This window comes from Larus michahellis, chromosome 6, assembly GCF_964199755.1.
Source record: "Larus michahellis chromosome 6, bLarMic1.1, whole genome shotgun sequence".
Lineage (NCBI taxonomy): Eukaryota > Metazoa > Chordata > Aves > Charadriiformes > Laridae > Larus > Larus michahellis.
In genome coordinates this window covers 11,772,100-11,789,987 of record NC_133901.1, presented here as the reverse complement: position 1 = coordinate 11,789,987, position 17,888 = coordinate 11,772,100, and the positions used below count along the sequence as shown (strand labels likewise).

The window sequence follows — 17,888 nt, the reverse complement described above, 5'->3', positions numbered from 1 at the left end:
CCCAACAACCCAAAAAACCTCCACAAGCCTCCCACGTGCCCTGCAGCCCCACACACCCACCCGCCTGCCGCAACCACACACGCACCTGCCCCCCCGACACAACCCCCCACCCGCAACACCAAAACGCTCAACACCCCTCCGCCCGCCGCCAAAAGCCTACAGCACCCAACATGCCACGCGCAACACTCCAGAAAACCTCCACACCCCTGCCACACGGCCCGCAGCCCCTCACACCCGCCCGCCTGCCGCAACCACACCCGCACCTGCCCCCCTGCCGGACGCAACAGCAAAACGCGCAGCACCCCTCCGCCCGCCGGCAAAAGCCTACAGCACCCGGTATTCCCAGGCGGTCTCCCATCCAAGTACTAACCGGGCCCGACCCTGCTTAGCTTCCGAGATCAGACGAGATCGGGCGTTCTCAGGGTGGTATGGCCGTAGGCCCCCCTCTGCCCCACAACAGCCCTCTCCACACCCACCGCCCACACCGCCCTCCCGCACTCACACACACCCCCACGCCCACAACAACGCCTCACACCACACACACACACACACAAACACACGCACAACACACGCACCTACCCACAACACACCTCACACAAAACAACACCCCACACGCAACACCCCGCAAAAAATACACACCCCTCACCACACGCACCCTGCCCTACACACACACACACACACACACGCCTCACCCAACAACACACGCACCTCACACAACACAACACCCCACACACAACACCACTAAGTACTTACACCACACTCACGCACCGCACACGCCCTACAGCCCCACACACCCTCCCTCCTCCCGCAACAACACGCGCACCTGCCCCGACGCCTGCCACAATACCCCACTCGCAACACCACAACGCTCGCCAGACGCTCCGCCCGACGCCAAAATCATACAGCACCCAACACCCCAAAAGACCTCCACACCCCTGCTACACGCCCCGCAGCCCCGCACACCCACCCGCCTGCCGCAACACCCCACTCGCAACACCAAAACACTCAACGCCCCCCCGCCTGCCGGCAAAAGCCTACAGCACCCAACAACCCAAAAAACCTCCACAAGCCTCCCACGTGCCCTGCAGCCCCACACACCCACCCGCCTGCCGCAACCACACGCGCACCTGCCCCCCCGACACAACCCCCCACCCGCAACACCAAAACGCTCAACACCCCTCCGCCCGCCGCCAAAACCCTACAGCACCCAACATGCCACGCGCAACACTCCAGAAAACCTCCACACCCCTGCCACACGGCCCGCAGCCCCACACACCCGCCCGCCTGCCGCAACCACACCCGCACCTGCCCCCCTGCCGGACGCAACAGCAAAACGCGCAGCACCCCTCCGCCCGCCGGCAAAAGCCTACAGCACCCGGTATTCCCAGGCGGTCTCCCATCCAAGTACTAACCGGGCCCGACCCTGCTTAGCTTCCGAGATCAGACGAGATCGGGCGTTCTCAGGGTGGTATGGCCGTAGGCACCCCTCTGCCCCACAACAGCCCTCTCCACACCCACCGCCCACACCGCCCTCCCGCACTCACACACACCCCCATGCCCACAACAACGCCTCACACCACACACACACACACAAACACACGCACAACACACGCACCTACCCACAACACACCTCACACAAAACAACACCCCACACGCAACACCCCGCAAAAAATACACACCCCTCACCACACGCACCCTGCCCTACACACACACACACACACACACGCCTCACCCAACAACACACGCACCTCACACAACACAACACCCCACACACAACACCACTAAGTACTTACACCACACTCACGCACCGCACACGCCCTACAGCCCCACACACCCTCCCTCTTCCCGCAACAACACACGCACCTGCCCCGACGCCTGCCACAATACCCCACTCGCAACACCACAACGCTCGCCAGACGCTCCGCCCGACGCCAAAATCATACAGCACCCAACACCCCAAAAGACCTCCACACCCCTGCTACACGCCCCGCAGCCCCGCACACCCACCCGCCTGCCGCAACACCCCACTCGCAACACCAAAACACTCAACGCCCCCCCGCCTGCCGGCAAAAGCCTACAGCACCCAACAACCCAAAAAACCTCCACAAGCCTCCCACGTGCCCTGCAGCCCCACACACCCACCCGCCTGCCGCAACCACACGCGCACCTGCCCCCCCGACACAACCCCCCACCCGCAACACCAAAACGCTCAACACCCCTCCGCCCGCCGCCAAAAGCCTACAGCACCCAACATGCCACGCGCAACACTCCAGAAAACCTCCACACCCCTGCCACACGGCCCGCAGCCCCACACACCCGCCCGCCTGCCGCAACTACACCCGCACCTGCCCCAACACAGCCCCCCAAAATACTTACACACCACTCCCACACGCCCCGCGCCCTCCAGCCCCACACACCCACCCGCCTGCCGCAACACCCCACTCGCAACACCAAAACACTCAACACCCCCCCGCCTGCCGGCAAAAGCCTACAACAGCCCAAAAAACCTCCACAAGCCGCCCACGTGCCCTGCAGCCCCACACACCCACCCGCCTGCCGCAACCACACGCGCACCTGCCCCCCCGACACAACCCCCCACCCGCAACACCAAAACGCTCAACACCCCTCCGCCCGCCGCCAAAAGCCTACAGCACCCAACATGCCACGCGCAACACTCCAGAAAACCCCCACACCCCTGCCACACGGCCCGCAGCCCCACACACCCGCCCGCCTGCCGCAACTACACCCGCACCTGCCCCAACACAGCCCCCCAAAATACTTACACACCACTCCCCCACGCCCCGCGCCCTCCAGCCCCACACACCCACCCGCCTGCCGCAACACCCCACTCGCAACACCAAAACACTCAACACCCCCCCGCCTGCCGGCAAAAGCCTACAACAGCCCAAAAAACCTCCACAAGCCTCCCACGCGCCCCGCAGCCCCACACACCCACCCGCCTGCCGCAACCACACCCGCACCTGCCCCCCTGCCGGACGCAACAGCAAAACGCGCAGCACCCCTCCGCCCGCCGGCAAAAGCCTACAGCACCCGGTATTCCCAGGCGGTCTCCCATCCAAGTACTAACCGGGCCCGACCCTGCTTAGCTTCCGAGATCAGACGAGATCGGGCATTCTCAGGGTGGTATGGCCGTAGGCACCCCTCTGCCCCACAACAGCCCTCTCCACACCCACCGCCCACACCGCCCTCCCGCACTCACACACACCCCCACGCCCACAACAACGCCTCACACCACACACACACACACACAAACACACGCACAACACACGCACCTACCCACAACACACCTCACACAAAACAACACCCCACACGCAACACCCCGCAAAAAATACACACCCCTCACCACACGCACCCTGCCCTACACGCACACACACACACACACGCCTCACCCAACAACACACGCACCTCACACAACACAACACCCCACACACAACACCACTAAGTACTTACACCACACTCACGCACCGCACACGCCCTACAGCCCCACACACCCTCCCTCCTCCCGCAACAACACGCGCACCTGCCCCGACGCCTGCCACAATACCCCACTCGCAACACCACAACGCTCGCCAGACGCTCCGCCCGACGCCAAAATCATACAGCACCCAACACCCCAAAAGACCTCCACACCCCTGCTACACGCCCCGCAGCCCCGCACACCCACCCGCCTGCCGCAACACCCCACTCGCAACACCAAAACACTCAACGCCCCCCCGCCTGCCGGCAAAAGCCTACAGCACCCAACAACCCAAAAAACCTCCACAAGCCTCCCACGTGCCCTGCAGCCCCACACACCCACCCGCCTGCCGCAACCACACGCGCACCTGCCCCCCCGACACAACCCCCCACCCGCAACACCAAAACGCTCAACACCCCTCCGCCCGCCGCCAAAAGCCTACAGCACCCAACATGCCACGCGCAACACTCCAGAAAACCTCCACACCCCTGCCACACGGCCCGCAGCCCCACAAACCCACCCGCCTGCCGCAACACCCCACTCGCAACACCAAAACACTCAACACCCCCCCGCCTGCCGGCAAAAGCCTACAACAGCCCAAAAAACCTCCACAAGCCTCCCACGCGCCCGGCAGCCCCACACGTCCACCCGCCTGCCGCAAACACACCCGCACCTGCCCCCCTGCCGGACGCAACAGCAAAACGCGCAGCACCCCTCTGCCCGCCGGCAAAAGCCTACAGCACCCGGTATTCCCAGGCGGTCTCCCATCCAAGTACTAACCGGGCCCGACCCTGCTTAGCTTCCGAGATCAGACGAGATCGGGCGTTCTCAGGGTGGTATGGCCGTAGGCACCCCTCTGCCCCACAACAGCCCTCTCCACACCCACCGCCCACACCGCCCTCCCGCACTCACACACACCCCCACGCCCACAACAACGCCTCACACCACACACACACACACACAAACACACGCACAACACACGCACCTACCCACAACACACCTCACACAAAACAACACCCCACACGCAACACCCCGCAAAAAATACACACCCCTCACCACACGCACCCTGCCCTACACACACACACACACACACACACGCCTCACCCAACAACACACGCACCTCACACAACACAACACCCCACACACAACACCACTAAGTACTTACACCACCCTCACGCACCGCACACGCCCTACAGCCCCACACACCCTCCCTCCTCCCGCAACAACACGCGCACCTGCCCCGACGCCTGCCACAATACCCCACTCGCAACACCACAACGCTCGCCAGACGCTCCGCCCGACGCCAAAATCATACAGCACCCAACACCCCAAAAGACCTCCACACCCCTGCTACACGCCCCGCAGCCCCGCACACCCACCCGCCTGCCGCAACACCCCACTCGCAACACCAAAACACTCAACGCCCCCCCGCCTGCCGGCAAAAGCCTACAGCACCCAACAACCCAAAAAACCTCCACAAGCCTCCCACGTGCCCTGCAGCCCCACACACCCACCCGCCTGCCGCAACCACACGCGCACCTGCCCCCCCGACACAACCCCCCACCCGCAACACCAAAACGCTCAACACCCCTCCGCCCGCCGCCAAAAGCCTACAGCACCCAACATGCCACGCGCAACACTCCAGAAAACCCCCACACCCCTGCCACACGGCCCGCAGCCCCACACACCCGCCCGCCTGCCGCAACTACACCCGCACCTGCCCCAACACAGCCCCCCAAAATACTTACACACCACTCCCACACGCCCCGCGCCCTCCAGCCCCACACACCCACCCGCCTGCCGCAACACCCCACTCGCAACACCAAAACACTCAACACCCCCCCGCCTGCCGGCAAAAGCCTACAACAGCCCAAAAAACCTCCACAAGCCTCCCACGTGCCCTGCAGCCCCACACACCCACCCGCCTGCCGCAACCACACCCGCACCTGCCCCCCTGCCGGACGCAACAGCAAAACGCGCAGCACCCCTCCGCCCGCCGGCAAAAGCCTACAGCACCCGATATTCCCAGGCGGTCTCCCATCCAAGTACTAACCGGGCCCGACCCTGCTTAGCTTCCGAGATCAGACGAGATCGGGCGTTCTCAGGGTGGTATGGCCGTAGGCACCCCTCTGCCCCACAACAGCCCTCTCCACACCCACCGCCCACACCGCCCTCCCGCACTCACACACACCCCCACGCCCACAACAACGCCTCACACCACACACACACACACAAACACACGCACAACACACGCACCTACCCACAACACACTTCACACAAAACAACACCCCACACGCAACACCCCGCAAAAAATACACACCCCTCACCACACGCACCCTGCCCTACACGCACACACACACACACACGCCTCACCCAACAACACACGCACCTCACACAACACAACACCCCACACACAACACCACTAAGTACTTACACCACACTCACGCACCGCACACGCCCTACAGCCCCACACACCCTCCCTCCTCCCGCAACAACACGCGCACCTGCCCCGACGCCTGCCACAATACCCCACTCGCAACACCACAACGCTCGCCAGACGCTCCGCCCGACGCCAAAATCATACAGCACCCAACACCCCAAAAGACCTCCACACCCCTGCTACACGCCCCGCAGCCCCGCACACCCACCCGCCTGCCGCAACACCCCACTCGCAACACCAAAACACTCAACGCCCCCCCGCCTGCCGGCAAAAGCCTACAGCACCCAACAACCCAAAAAACCTCCACAAGCCTCCCACGTGCCCTGCAGCCCCACACACCCACCCGCCTGCCGCAACCACACGCGCACCTGCCCCCCCGACACAACCCCCCACCCGCAACACCAAAACGCTCAACACCCCTCCGCCCGCCGCCAAAAGCCTACAGCACCCAACATGCCACGCGCAACACTCCAGAAAACCTCCACACCCCTGCCACACGGCCCGCAGCCCCACAAACCCACCCGCCTGCCGCAACACCCCACTCGCAACACCAAAACACTCAACACCCCCCCGCCTGCCGGCAAAAGCCTACAACAGCCCAAAAAACCTCCACAAGCCTCCCACGCGCCCGGCAGCCCCACACGTCCACCCGCCTGCCGCAAACACACCCGCACCTGCCCCCCTGCCGGACGCTACAGCAAAACGCGCAGCACCCCTCCGCCCGCCGGCAAAAGCCTACAGCACCCGGTATTCCCAGGCGGTCTCCCATCCAAGTACTAACCGGGCCCGACCCTGCTTAGCTTCCGAGATCAGATGAGATCGGGTGTTCTCAGGGTGGTATGGCCGTAGGCACCCCTCTGCCCCACAACAGCCCTCTCCACACCCACCGCCCACACCGCCCTCCCGCACTCACACACACCCCCACGCCCACAACAACGCCTCACACCACACACACACACACAAACACACGCACAACACACGCACCTACCCACAACACACCTCACACAAAACAACACCCCACACGCAACACCCCGCAAAAAATACACACCCCTCACCACACGCACCCTGCCCTACACACACACACACACACACACACGCCTCACCCAACAACACACGCACCTCACACAACACAACACCCCACACACAACACCACTAAGTACTTACACCACCCTCACGCACCGCACACGCCCTACAGCCCCACACACCCTCCCTCCTCCCGCAACAACACGCGCACCTGCCCCGACGCCTGCCACAATACCCCACTCGCAACACCACAACGCTCGCCAGACGCTCCGCCCGACGCCAAAATCATACAGCACCCAACACCCCAAAAGACCTCCACACCCCTGCTACACGCCCCGCAGCCCCGCACACCCACCCGCCTGCCGCAACACCCCACTCGCAACACCAAAACACTCAACGCCCCCCCGCCTGCCGGCAAAAGCCTACAGCACCCAACAACCCAAAAAACCTCCACAAGCCTCCCACGTGCCCTGCAGCCCCACACACCCACCCGCCTGCCGCAACCACACGCGCACCTGCCCCCCCGACACAACCCCCCACCCGCAACACCAAAACGCTCAACACCCCTCCGCCCGCCGCCAAAAGCCTACAGCACCCAACATGCCACGCGCAACACTCCAGAAAACCTCCACACCCCTGCCACACGGCCCGCAGCCCCACACACCCGCCCGCCTGCCGCAACTACACCCGCACCTGCCCCAACACAGCCCCCCAAAATACTTACACACCACTCCCACACGCCCCGCGCCCTCCAGCCCCACACACCCACCCGCCTGCCGCAACACCCCACTCGCAACACCAAAACACTCAACACCCCCCCGCCTGCCGGCAAAAGCCTACAACAGCCCAAAAAACCTCCACAAGCCTCCCACGTGCCCTGCAGCCCCACACACCCACCCGCCTGCCGCAACCACACCCGCACCTGCCCCCCTGCCGGACGCAACAGCAAAACGCGCAGCACCCCTCCGCCCGCCGGCAAAAGCCTACAGCACCCGCTATTCCCAGGCGGTCTCCCATCCAAGTACTAACCGGGCCCGACCCTGCTTAGCTTCCGAGATCAGACGAGATCGGGCGTTCTCAGAGTGGTATGGCCATAGGCACCCCTCTGCCCCACAACAGCCCTCTCCACACCCACCGCCCACACCGCCCTCCCGCACTCACACACACCCCCACGCCCACAACAACGCCTCACACCACACACACACACACAAACACACGCACAACACACGCACCTACCCACAACACACTTCACACAAAACAACACCCCACACGCAACACCCCGCAAAAAATACACACCCCTCACCACACGCACCCTGCCCTACACACACACACACACACACACGCCTCACCCAACAACACACGCACCTCACACAACACAACACCCCACACACAACACCACTAAGTACTTACACCACACTCACGCACCGCACACGCCCTACAGCCCCACACACCCTCCCTCCTCCCGCAACAACACGCGCACCTGCCCCGACGCCTGCCACAATACCCCACTCGCAACACCACAACGCTCGCCAGACGCTCCGCCCGACGCCAAAATCATACAGCACCCAACACCCCAAAAGACCTCCACACCCCTGCTACACGCCCCGCAGCCCCGCACACCCACCCGCCTGCCGCAACACCCCACTCGCAACACCAAAACACTCAACGCCCCCCCGCCTGCCGGCAAAAGCCTACAGCACCCAACAACCCAAAAAACCTCCACAAGCCTCCCACGTGCCCTGCAGCCCCACACACCCACCCGCCTGCCGCAACCACACGCGCACCTGCCCCCCCGACACAACCCCCCACCCGCAACACCAAAACGCTCAACACCCCTCCGCCCGCCGCCAAAAGCCTACAGCACCCAACGTGCCACGCGCAACACTCCAGAAAACCTCCACACCCCTGCCACACGGCCCGGAGCCCCACAAACCCACCCGCCTGCCGCAACACCCCACTCGCAACACCAAAACACTCAACACCCCCCCGCCTGCCGGCAAAAGCCTACAACAGCCCAAAAAACCTCCACAAGCCTCCCACGCGCCCCGCAGCCCCACACGTCCACCCGCCTGCCGCAACCACACCCGCACCTGCCCCCCTGCCGGACGCAACAGCAAAACGCGCAGCACCCCTCCGCCCGCCGGCAAAAGCCTACAGCACCCAACATGCCACGCGTAACACTCCAGAAAACCTCCACACCCCTGCCACACGGCCCGCAGCCCCACACACCCGCCCGCCTGCCGCAACTACACCCGCACCTGCCCCAACACAGCCCCCCAAAATACTTACACACCACTCCCACACGCCCCGCGCCCTCCAGCCCCACACACCCACCCGCCTGCCGCAACACCCCACTCGCAACACCAAAACACTCAACACCCCCCCGCCTGCCGGCAAAAGCCTACAACAGCCCAAAAAACCTCCACAAGCCTCCCACGTGCCCTGCAGCCCCACACACCCACCCGCCTGCCGCAACCACACGCGCACCTGCCCCCCCGACACAACCCCCCACCCGCAACACCAAAACGCTCAACACCCCTCTGCCCGCCGCCAAAAGCCTACAGCACCCAACATGCCACGCGCAACACTCCAGAAAACCTCCACACCCCTGCCACACGGCCCGCAGCCCCACAAACCCGCCCGCCTGCCGCAACACCCACTCGCAACACCAAAACACTCAACACCCCCCCACCTGCCGGCAAAAGCCTACAACAGCCCAAAAAACCTCCACAAGCCTCCCACGCGCCCCGCAGCCCCACACGCCCACCCGCCTGCCGCAACCACACCCGCACCTGCCCCCCTGCCGGATGCAACAGCAAAACGCGCAGCACCCCTCCGCCCGCCGGCAAAAGCCTACAGCACCCGATATTCCCAGGCGGTCTCCCATCCAAGTACTAACCGGGCCCGACCCTGCTTAGCTTCCGAGATCAGACGAGATCAGGCGTTCTCAGGGTGGTATGGCCGTAGGCACCCCTCTGCCCCACAACAGCCCTCTCCACACCCACCGCCCACACCGCCCTCCCGCACTCACACACACCCCCACGCCCACAACAACGCCTCACACCACACACACACACACACAAACACACGCACAACACACGCACCTACCCACAACACACCTCACACAAAACAACACCCCACACGCAACACCCCGCAAAAAATACACACCCCTCACCACACGCACCCTGCCCTACACACACACACACACACACACACGCCTCACCCAACAACACACGCACCTCACACAACACAACACCCCACACACAACACCACTAAGTACTTACACCACCCTCACGCACCGCACACGCCCTACAGCCCCACACACCCTCCCTCCTCCCGCAACAACACGCGCACCTGCCCCGACGCCTGCCACAATACCCCACTCGCAACACCACAACGCTCGCCAGACGCTCCGCCCGACGCCAAAATCATACAGCACCCAACACCCCAAAAGACCTCCACACCCCTGCTACATGCCCCGCAGCCCCGCACACCCACCCGCCTGCCGCAACACCCCACTCGCAACACCAAAACACTCAACGCCCCCCCGCCTGCCGGCAAAAGCCTACAGCACCCAACAACCCAAAAAACCTCCACAAGCCTCCCACGTGCCCTGCAGCCCCACACACCCACCCGCCTGCCGCAACCACACGCGCACCTGCCCCCCCGACACAACCCCCCACCCGCAACACCAAAACGCTCAACACCCCTCCGCCCGCCGCCAAAAGCCTACAGCACCCAACATGCCACGCGCAACACTCCAGAAAACCTCCACACCCCTGCCACACGGCCCGCAGCCCCACACACCCGCCCGCCTGCCGCAAACACACCCGCACCTGCCCCCCTGCCGGACGCAACAGCAAAACGCGCAGCACCCCTCCGCCCGCCGGCAAAAGCCTACAGCACCCGGTATTCCCAGGCGCTCTCCCATCCAAGTACTAACCGGGCCCGACCCTGCTTAGCTTCCGAGATCAGACGAGATCGGGCGTTCTCAGGGTGGTATGGCCGTAGGCACCCCTCTGCCCCACAACAGCCCTCTCCACACCCACCGCCCACACCGCCCTCCCGCACTCACACACACCCCCACGCCCACAACAACGCCTCACACCACACACACACACACACAAACACACGCACAACACACGCACCTACCCACAACACACCTCACACAAAACAACACCCCACACGCAACACCCCGCAAAAAATACACACCCCTCACCACACGCACCCTGCCCTACACACACACACACACACACACACGCCTCACCCAACAACACACGCACCTCACACAACACAACACCCCACACACAACACCACTAAGTACTTACACCACACTCACGCACCGCACACGCCCTACAGCCCCACACACCCTCCCTCCTCCCGCAACAACACGCGCACCTGCCCCGACGCCTGCCACAATACCCCACTCGCAACACCACAACGCTCGCCAGACGCTCCGCCCGACGCCAAAATCATACAGCACCCAACACCCCAAAAGACCTCCACACCCCTGCTACACGCCCCGCAGCCCCGCACACCCACCCGCCTGCCGCAACACCCCACTCGCAACACCAAAACACTCAACGCCCCCCCGCCTGCCGGCAAAAGCCTACAGCACCCAACAACCCAAAAAACCTCCACAAGCCTCCCACGTGCCCTGCAGCCCCACACACCCACCCGCCTGCCGCAACCACACGCGCACCTGCCCCCCCGACACAACCCCCCACCCGCAACACCAAAACGCTCAACACCCCTCCGCCCGCCGCCAAAAGCCTACAGCACCCAACATGCCACGCGCAACACTCCAGAAAACCTCCACACCCCTGCCACACGGCCCGCAGCCCCACACACCCGCCCGCCTGCCGCAACTACACCCGCACCTGCCCCAACACAGCCCCCCAAAATACTTACACACCACTCCCACACGCCCCGCGCCCTCCAGCCCCACACACCCACCCGCCTGCCGCAACACCCCACTCGCAACACCAAAACACTCAACACCCCCCCGCCTGCCGGCAAAAGCCTACAACAGCCCAAAAAACCTCCACAAGCCTCCCACGTGCCCTGCAGCCCCACACACCCACCCGCCTGCCACAACCACACGCGCACCTGCCCCCCCGACACAACCCCCCACCCGCAACACCAAAACGCTCAACACCCCTCTGCCCGCCGCCAAAAGCCTACAGCACCCAACATGCCACGCGCAACACTCCAGAAAACCTCCACACCCCTGCCACACGGCCCGCAGCCCCACAAACCCGCCCGCCTGCCGCAACACCCACTCGCAACACCAAAACACTCAACACCCCCCCGCCTGCCGGCAAAAGCCTACAACAGCCCAAAAAACCTCCACAAGCCTCCCACGCGCCCCGCAGCCCCACACGCCCACCCGCCTGCCGCAACCACACCCGCACCTGCCCCCCTGCCGGATGCAACAGCAAAACGCGCAGCACCCCTCCGCCCGCCGGCAAAAGCCTACAGCACCCGATATTCCCAGGCGGTCTCCCATCCAAGTACTAACCGGGCCCGACCCTGCTTAGCTTCCGAGATCAGACGAGATCGGGCATTCTCAGGGTGGTATGGCCGTAGGCACCCCTCTGCCCCACAACAGCCCTCTCCACACCCACCGCCCACACCGCCCTCCCGCACTCACACACACCCCCACGCCCACAACAACGCCTCACACCACACACACACACACACAAACACACGCACAACACACGCACCTACCCACAACACACCTCACACAAAACAACACCCCACACGCAACACCCCGCAAAAAATACACACCCCTCACCACACGCACCCTGCCCTACACACACACACACACACACACGCCTCACCCAACAACACACGCACCTCACACAACACAACACCCCACACACAACACCACTAAGTACTTACACCACACTCACGCACCGCACACGCCCTACAGCCCCACACACCCTCCCTCCTCCCGCAACAACACGCGCACCTGCCCCGACGCCTGCCACAATACCCCACTCGCAACACCACAACGCTCGCCAGACGCTCCGCCCGACGCCAAAATCATACAGCACCCAACACCCCAAAAGACCTCCACACCCCTGCTACACGCCCCGCAGCCCCGCACACCCACCCGCCTGCCGCAACACCCCACTCGCAACACCAAAACACTCAACGCCCCCCCGCCTGCCGGCAAAAGCCTACAGCACCCAACAACCCAAAAAACCTCCACAAGCCTCCCACGTGCCCTGCAGCCCCACACACCCACCCGCCTGCCGCAACCACACGCGCACCTGCCCCCCCGACACAACCCCCCACCCGCAACACCAAAACGCTCAACACCCCTCCGCCCGCCGCCAAAAGCCTACAGCACCCAACATGCCACGCGCAACACTCCAGAAAACCCCCACACCCCTGCCACACGGCCCGCAGCCCCACACACCCGCCCGCCTGCCGCAACCACACCCGCACCTGCCCCCCTGCCGGACGCAACAGCAAAACGCGCAGCACCCCTCCGCCCGCCGGCAAAAGCCTACAGCACCCGGTATTCCCGGGCGGTCTCCCATCCAAGTACTAACCGGGCCCGACCCTGCTTAGCTTCCGAGATCAGACGAGATCGGGCGTTCTCAGGGTGGTATGGCCGTAGGCACCCCTCTGCCCCACAACAGCCCTCTCCACACCCACCGCCCACACCGCCCTCCCGCACTCACACACACCCCCACGCCCACAACAACGCCTCACACCACACACACACACACAAACACACGCACAACACACGCACCTACCCACAACACACCTCACACAAAACAACACCCCACACGCAACACCCCGCAAAAAATACACACCCCTCACCACACGCACCCTGCCCTACACACACACACACACACACACGCCTCACCCAACAACACACGCACCTCACACAACACAACACCCCACACACAACACCACTAAGTACTTACACCACACTCACGCACCGCACACGCCCTACAGCCCCACACACCCTCCCTCTTCCCGCAACAACACGCGCACCTGCCCCGACGCCTGCCACAATACCCCACTCGCAACACCACAACGCTCGCCAGACGCTCCGCCCGACGCCAAAATCATACAGCACCCAACACCCCAAAAGACCTCCACACCCCTGCTACACGCCCCGCAGCCCCGCACACCCACCCGCCTGCCGCAACACCCCACTCGCAACACCAAAACACTCAACGCCCCCCCGCCTGCCGGCAAAAGCCTACAGCACCCAACAACCCAAAAAACCTCCACAAGCCTCCCACGTGCCCTGCAGCCCCACACACCCACCCGCCTGCCGCAACCACACGCGCACCTGCCCCCCCGACACAACCCCCCACCCGCAACACCAAAACGCTCAACACCCCTCCGCCCGCCGCCAAAAGCCTACAGCACCCAACATGCCACGCGCAACACTCCAGAAAACCTCCACACCCCTGCCACACGGCCCGCAGCCCCACACACCCGCCCGCCTGCCGCAACTACACCCGCACCTGCCCCAACACAGCCCCCCAAAATACTTACACACCACTCCCACACGCCCCGCGCCCTCCAGCCCCACACACCCACCCGCCTGCCGCAACACCCCACTCGCAACACCAAAACACTCAACACCCCCCCGCCTGCCGGCAAAAGCCTACAACAGCCCAAAAAACCTCCACAAGCCTCCCACGTGCCCTGCAGCCCCACACACCCACCCGCCTGCCACAACCACACGCGCACCTGCCCCCCCGACACAACCCCCCACCCGCAACACCAAAACGCTCAACACCCCTCTGCCCGCCGCCAAAAGCCTACAGCACCCAACATGCCACGCGCAACACTCCAGAAAACCTCCACACCCCTGCCACACGGCCCGCAGCCCCACAAACCCGCCCGCCTGCCGCAACACCCACTCGCAACACCAAAACACTCAACACCCCCCCGCCTGCCGGCAAAAGCCTACAACAGCCCAAAAAACCTCCACAAGCCTCCCACGCGCCCCGCAGCCCCACACGCCCACCCGCCTGCCGCAACCACACCCGCACCTGCCCCCCTGCCGGATGCAACAGCAAAACGCGCAGCACCCCTCCGCCCGCCGGCAAAAGCCTACAGCACCCGGTATTCCCAGGCGGTCTCCCATCCAAGTACTAACCGGGCCCGACCCTGCTTAGCTTCCGAGATCAGACGAGATCGGGCATTCTCAGGGTGGTATGGCCGTAGGCACCCCTCTGCCCCACAACAGCCCTCTCCACACCCACCGCCCACACCGCCCTCCCGCACTCACACACACCCCCACGCCCACAACAACGCCTCACACCACACACACACACACACAAACACACGCACAACACACGCACCTACCCACAACACACCTCACACAAAACAACACCCCACACGCAACACCCCGCAAAAAATACACACCCCTCACCACACGCACCCTGCCCTACACACACACACACACACACACGCCTCACCCAACAACACACGCACCTCACACAACACAACACCCCACACACAACACCACTAAGTACTTACACCACACTCACGCACCGCACACGCCCTACAGCCCCACACACCCTCCCTCCTCCCGCAACAACACGCGCACCTGCCCCGACGCCTGCCACAATACCCCACTCGCAACACCACAACGCTCGCCAGACGCTCCGCCCGACGCCAAAATCATACAGCACCCAACACCCCAAAAGACCTCCACACCCCTGCTACACGCCCCGCAGCCCCGCACACCCACCCGCCTGCCGCAACACCCCACTCGCAACACCAAAACACTCAACGCCCCCCCGCCTGCCGGCAAAAGCCTACAGCACCCAACAACCCAAAAAACCTCCACAAGCCTCCCACGTGCCCTGCAGCCCCACACACCCACCCGCCTGCCGCAACCACACGCGCACCTGCCCCCCCGACACAACCCCCCACCCGCAACACCAAAACGCTCAACACCCCTCCGCCCGCCGCCAAAAGCCTACAGCACCCAACATGCCACGCGCAACACTCCAGAAAACCTCCACACCCCTGCCACACGGCCCGCAGCCCCACACACCCGCCCGCCTGCCGCAACCACACCCGCACCTGCCCCCCTGCCGGACGCAACAGCAAAACGCGCAGCACCCCTCCGCCCGCCGGCAAAAGCCTACAGCACCCGGTATTCCCGGGCGGTCTCCCATCCAAGTACTAACCGGGCCCGACCCTGCTTAGCTTCCGAGATCAGACGAGATCGGGCGTTCTCAGGGTGGTATGGCCGTAGGCACCCCTCTGCCCCACAACAGCCCTCTCCACACCCACCGCCCACACCGCCCTCCCGCACTCACACACACCCCCATGCCCACAACAACGCCTCACACCACACACACACACACAAACACACGCACAACACACGCACCTACCCACAACACACCTCACACAAAACAACACCCCACACGCAACACCCCGCAAAAAATACACACCCCTCACCACACGCACCCTGCCCTACACACACACACACACACACACGCCTCACCCAACAACACACGCACCTCACACAACACAACACCCCACACACAACACCACTAAGTACTTACACCACACTCACGCACCGCACACGCCCTACAGCCCCACACACCCTCCCTCCTCCCGCAACAACACGCGCACCTGCCCCGACGCCTGCCACAATACCCCACTCGCAACACCACAACGCTCGCCAGACGCTCCGCCCGACGCCAAAATCATACAGCACCCAACACCCCAAAAGACCTCCACACCCCTGCTACACGCCCCGCAGCCCCGCACACCCACCCGCCTGCCGCAACACCCCACTCGCAACACCAAAACACTCAACGCCCCCCCGCCTGCCGGCAAAAGCCTACAGCACCCAACAACCCAAAAAACCTCCACAAGCCTCCCACGTGCCCTGCAGCCCCACACACCCACCCGCCTGCCGCAACCACACGCGCACCTGCCCCCCCGACACAACCCCCCACCCGCAACACCAAAACGCTCAACACCCCTCCGCCCGCCGCCAAAAGCCTACAGCACCCAACATGCCACGCGCAACACTCCAGAAAACCTCCACACCCCTGCCACACGGCCCGCAGCCCCACAAACCCACCCGCCTGCCGCAACACCCCACTCGCAACACCAAAACACTCAACACCCCCCCGCCTGCCGGCAAAAGCCTACAACAGCCCAAAAAACCTCCACAAGCCTCCCACGCGCCCGGCAGCCCCACACGTCCACCCGCCTGCCGCAAACACACCCGCACCTGCCCCCCTGCCGGACGCTACAGCAAAACGCGCAGCACCCCTCCGCCCGCCGGCAAAAGCCTACAGCACCCGGTATTCCCAGGCGGTCTCCCATCCAAGTACTAACCGGGCCCGACCCTGCTTAGCTTCCGAGATCAGATGAGATCGGGTGTTCTCAGGGTGGTATGGCCGTAGGCACCCCTCTGCCCCACAACAGCCCTCTCCACACCCACCGCCCACACCGCCCTCCCGCACTCACACACACCCCCACGCCCACAACAATGCCTCACACCACACACACACACACAAACACACGCACAACACACGCACCTACCCACAACACACCTCACACAAAACAACACCCCACACGCAACACCCCGCAAAAAATACACACCCCTCACCACACGCACCCTGCCCTACACACACACACACACACACACACGCCTCACCCAACAACACACGCACCTCACACAACACAACACCCCACACACAACACCACTAAGTACTTACACCACCCTCACGCACCGCACACGCCCTACAGCCCCACACACCCTCCCTCCTCCCGCAACAACACGCGCACCTGCCCCGACGCCTGCCACAATACCCCACTCGCAACACCACAACGCTCGCCAGACGCTCCGCCCGACGCCAAAATCATACAGCACCCAACACCCCAAAAGACCTCCACACCCCTGCTACACGCCCCGCAGCCCCGCACACCCACCCG

The 17,888-nt window shown here is 64.0% G+C and overlaps 14 non-coding genes across 14 annotated transcripts; all 14 read right to left on the bottom strand.

Moving 5' to 3' along the window:
• Positions 1-321: 321 nt before the first annotated feature.
• Positions 322-440, bottom strand: LOC141745511 (5S ribosomal RNA). Its single transcript, XR_012587790.1, has one exon. It is a non-coding gene; the product is annotated as a 5S ribosomal RNA (ribosomal RNA).
• A 923-nt stretch (positions 441-1,363) lies between these two features.
• Positions 1,364-1,482, bottom strand: LOC141745510 (5S ribosomal RNA). Its single transcript, XR_012587789.1, has one exon. It is a non-coding gene; the product is annotated as a 5S ribosomal RNA (ribosomal RNA).
• Positions 1,483-3,039: 1,557 nt separating this feature from the next.
• Positions 3,040-3,158, bottom strand: LOC141745643 (5S ribosomal RNA). The gene has a single exon (XR_012587915.1). It is a non-coding gene; the product is annotated as a 5S ribosomal RNA (ribosomal RNA).
• A 1,051-nt stretch (positions 3,159-4,209) lies between these two features.
• LOC141745926 (5S ribosomal RNA) lies at positions 4,210-4,328 on the bottom strand. Its single transcript, XR_012588183.1, has one exon. It is a non-coding gene; the product is annotated as a 5S ribosomal RNA (ribosomal RNA).
• A 1,154-nt stretch (positions 4,329-5,482) lies between these two features.
• LOC141745629 (5S ribosomal RNA) lies at positions 5,483-5,601 on the bottom strand. Its single transcript, XR_012587901.1, has one exon. It is a non-coding gene; the product is annotated as a 5S ribosomal RNA (ribosomal RNA).
• Positions 5,602-6,650: 1,049 nt separating this feature from the next.
• LOC141745627 (5S ribosomal RNA) lies at positions 6,651-6,769 on the bottom strand. The gene has a single exon (XR_012587899.1). It is a non-coding gene; the product is annotated as a 5S ribosomal RNA (ribosomal RNA).
• A 1,152-nt stretch (positions 6,770-7,921) lies between these two features.
• LOC141745771 (5S ribosomal RNA) lies at positions 7,922-8,040 on the bottom strand. Its single transcript, XR_012588041.1, has one exon. It is a non-coding gene; the product is annotated as a 5S ribosomal RNA (ribosomal RNA).
• Positions 8,041-9,791: 1,751 nt separating this feature from the next.
• On the bottom strand, positions 9,792-9,910 carry LOC141745705 (5S ribosomal RNA). Its single transcript, XR_012587976.1, has one exon. It is a non-coding gene; the product is annotated as a 5S ribosomal RNA (ribosomal RNA).
• Positions 9,911-10,835: 925 nt separating this feature from the next.
• LOC141745751 (5S ribosomal RNA) lies at positions 10,836-10,954 on the bottom strand. The gene has a single exon (XR_012588021.1). It is a non-coding gene; the product is annotated as a 5S ribosomal RNA (ribosomal RNA).
• Positions 10,955-12,413: 1,459 nt separating this feature from the next.
• LOC141745693 (5S ribosomal RNA) lies at positions 12,414-12,532 on the bottom strand. The gene has a single exon (XR_012587964.1). It is a non-coding gene; the product is annotated as a 5S ribosomal RNA (ribosomal RNA).
• A 923-nt stretch (positions 12,533-13,455) lies between these two features.
• Positions 13,456-13,574, bottom strand: LOC141745614 (5S ribosomal RNA). Its single transcript, XR_012587887.1, has one exon. It is a non-coding gene; the product is annotated as a 5S ribosomal RNA (ribosomal RNA).
• Positions 13,575-15,029: 1,455 nt separating this feature from the next.
• Positions 15,030-15,148, bottom strand: LOC141745642 (5S ribosomal RNA). The gene has a single exon (XR_012587914.1). It is a non-coding gene; the product is annotated as a 5S ribosomal RNA (ribosomal RNA).
• Positions 15,149-16,071: 923 nt separating this feature from the next.
• On the bottom strand, positions 16,072-16,190 carry LOC141745613 (5S ribosomal RNA). The gene has a single exon (XR_012587886.1). It is a non-coding gene; the product is annotated as a 5S ribosomal RNA (ribosomal RNA).
• A 1,049-nt stretch (positions 16,191-17,239) lies between these two features.
• LOC141745508 (5S ribosomal RNA) lies at positions 17,240-17,358 on the bottom strand. Its single transcript, XR_012587788.1, has one exon. It is a non-coding gene; the product is annotated as a 5S ribosomal RNA (ribosomal RNA).
• Positions 17,359-17,888: the final 530 nt, after the last annotated feature.